The sequence below is a fragment of the Malaclemys terrapin genome, chromosome 1, assembly GCF_027887155.1.
Source record: "Malaclemys terrapin pileata isolate rMalTer1 chromosome 1, rMalTer1.hap1, whole genome shotgun sequence".
Classification (NCBI taxonomy): Eukaryota; Metazoa; Chordata; order Testudines; family Emydidae; genus Malaclemys; species Malaclemys terrapin.
Genome location: NC_071505.1, coordinates 337,868,535 through 337,872,128, shown reverse-complemented (window position 1 = coordinate 337,872,128; position 3,594 = coordinate 337,868,535).

The following is a 3,594-nucleotide window of genomic DNA, read 5'->3' as shown; positions in this document are numbered from 1 at the left end:
AGCCTCTCCTCATAAGTCATGTGCCCCAGCCCCCTAAGCATTCTCCAATTTGTCCACATCCTTTCTGTAGTGGGGGGCCCAAAACTGGATGCAATACTCCAGATGTGGCCTCACCAGTGCTGAATAGAGGGGAACAATCACTTTCCTCTGTTGGATTAAAAGTAATAATTAATACATTTATGTTGTGGAAAATGTAAGAAAGAATGATTCCAGAGCAGTCGCTGGATTTGGCCTGACCATTAAAAAGAAATATGTCTCTCAGCCTGCTCTCTCAACCTGCTGAGTTTGTGCTAATTGAAACAGGCCTGTCAGTCTGCAAGGTCTGTGCTAATTGTACAAAAACATTCAGAGACAAAGAGTTTGTCCTAAAAGTAATAAGATAACACAGTTACAAATGTTTTTTCTAAACTCGGGAACAAGATTTGTTTTTCCTCCACTTTTACATTCCTATCTTGCTTGTTTTCTTTTCATGTGTGACAAGTGACATGGATAGATTCATTGGAGTCTGTCATGCCCCAATGATTTGTGAATAGTTATGTTAAATGAAATAGGGTGTGATTGTAAATGTATGTTTGAATGAGTAAGAAAGGCTTGAAGTGCCAGCCTAATAAATAATAACTAACCTGGAACGTTTGGCCGAAGAATGCACAGGATGGAGATAACTGGATGACCCCGTAGGGCAAACCGGAATCCACCCCCAACTGCCCCAAGGACAAAGGGGCCGAAGAACAAGATAACAACAAGCCTCACTGTTGGGCCATCTGCATGATGAACTATCACTTCAGATGTGAGAACAGTGATTGATTATCACTTCAAATGTGAGAATGAGAGCAGCATGACAAAGCAAACCCTATAGATTTGAATGAGGATGAATCCCTATAAAGACAGACTCTGAAGACTGAGAACTTTGAGTCTGGTTCTGCAACCACCCTCAAGGAGCATCGGATGCGCATCTGACGTGACTCGGCTCCATCCTTACATCCAGGCCACCTGGCCAGTGGCTTGGCACGAGCAACTCTAAGGCTGGTAACTATGATAACAACCTTGCAGAACTGGTGTGTGTATGAATGAATGTGTGAATGAATGTGAAATTGAATGGACTGTTATAGCTGTAACTGACTGCTTACTATGATTCTTTCTATATTCACAATAAACATGGCATTTTGCCTTATCCCCTTTAATAAGATCCTGCTGGTTTTTATTTTATTGGTATAACACCTCGATCTGCTGGCAATGCTCCTACTAATGCAGCCCAATATGCTATTAGCCTTCTTGGCAACAAGGGCACACTGCTGACTCGTATCCAGCTTCTCATCCACTGTAATTCCCAGGTCCTTTTCTGCAGAACTGCCGCTTAGCCAGTCGGTCCCCAACCTGTAGCAGTGCATGGGATTCTTCCGTGCGAAGTGCAGGACTCTGCACTTGTCCTTGTTGAACCTCATCGGATTTCTTTTAGCCCAATTCTCCAGTTTGTCTAGGTCACTGTGGATCTTATACCTACCTCTCCCCACAGCTTAGTGTCATCTGCAAACTTGCTGAGGGTGCAATCCATCCCATCATCCAGATCATTAATGAAGATGTTGAACAAAACTGGCCACAGGACAGACCCCTTGATACCAACTGCCAACTAGACATCGAGCTGTTGATCACTACCCGTTGAACCTGATTATCTAGCCAGCTTTCTATCCACCTTATAGTCCATTCATCCAATCCATACTTTTTGAACTTGCTGGCAAGAATACTGTGGGAGACCGTATCAAAAGCTTTGGTAAAGTCAAGATATATCACATCCACCACTTTCCCCATATCCACAGAGCCAGTTATCTCACCACAGAAGGCAATCAGGTTGGTCAGGCATGACTTGCCCTTGGTGAATCCACGTTGACTGTTCCTGATCACCTTCCTCTCCTCTAAGCGCTTCAAAATGGATTCTCTGAGGACTTGCTCCATGATTTTTCTGGGGACTGAGGTGAGGCTGACCGGTCTGTAGCTCCCCAGATTCTCCTTCTTCCCCTTTTTAAAGATGGGCACTATATTTACCTTTTTCCAATTGTCCAGGACCTCCCCCAGTTGCCACGAGTTTTGAAAAACAATGGCCAATGGCTCTGCAATCCCATCAGCCAACTCCATCTGCACCCCTAGATGCATTAGATCTGGTCCCATGGACTTGTGCAGGTCCAGCTTTTCTAAACAGTGCTTAACCTGTTCTTTCACCACTGAGGGCTGCTCACATCCTTCCCATACTGTGCTGCCCAGTGCAGCAATCTGGGAGCCGACCTTGTCTGTGAAAACTGAGGCAAAAAAGCACTGAGTACAGGGGAGTCGCATCTTATGCGGGGGTTAGGTTCTAAAGTCAGAACATAAGGTGAAAATCGTGTATAGTCAAACGCTCATTGAGTGGAATGGCGGGCGGAATCGCCCGCACTACAGGTACAGTAATTAAATTATTTTTCTCTTTTTTTGTTTTGCCGAGTGCGCTTAGTTAAAATCGCGTAAGTTAAATGCGCCTATGATGCGACTCCACTGTACTTCAGCTTTTTCCACATCATCTGTCACTAAGTTGCCTCCCCCATTCAGTAAGGGCCCCACACTTTCCCTGACCTTCTTCTTGTTGCTAACATACCTGTAGAAACCCTTCTTGTTACCCTTCACATCCTTTCCTAGCTGCAACTCCAGTTGTGCTTTGGCCTTCCCCATTACACCCCTGCATGTTCGAGCAATATTTTTATACTCCTCCCTAGTCATCTCTCCAAGTTTCCATTTCTTGTAACCTTCCTTTTTGTGTTTAAACTCACGGAAGAGTTCTCTGTTAATCCAAGCTGGTCGCCTGCCATATTTGCTCTTCTTTCTGCACATCAGGATAGTTTGTTCCTGCAACCGCAATAAGAGCAAGACAATTAACTCCTGTATTTTACATGCACCCCACTCCTCTTAATACACCCCAGTACATTAGCTTTTTTTGCAACTCAGTTCCATTTGTGATCCACTATAGCCCCCAATCCTTTTCAGCAGTGCTACCACCTCGACAGTTATTCCCTATTTTGCAGGGTGGATAAAAATCAATGATTTAAAAAAAAATCTGATTTTTTTTTATTTAAATCGTATTTTTTTTTAATAAAATACTTTTTGAGGAAAAAACCTAGATACCTTTGAGCTATCATGTATCTTAGTTTAAACTATCTCATGATGGAATAGGGATTCTATAGTATGAGACAATATATTCATGTAATGTTTAAAAAAAGTTTTGTAAATGAGTTCCAATAGTTAATGGATTAGGGACCCAATCTTATGATGTTCCAGGGGCTTCTGTATAGATTATTTAGGTTAATCTTTTTATCTACCCAATGCGACTCACTGCTCAGTCTAGAAGATACCATCAGAGAGGCTTAGTTTTGCAGGTCTCAGACTGTGGATTTGTGTCACCAGAGATAACATGCTTGTTAACAGCAAAATGTTTTTAAATAAATAAATAATATATAGAGGTGAGAAATAACAGACCTCAATCCTATCATCCCTCTGCAAATTTGTGTACACAGAGTCAATCCCTTACCTCTCTCTAAAAGTGCAAAGTTTCAAAACGTTCAATTAATAGAA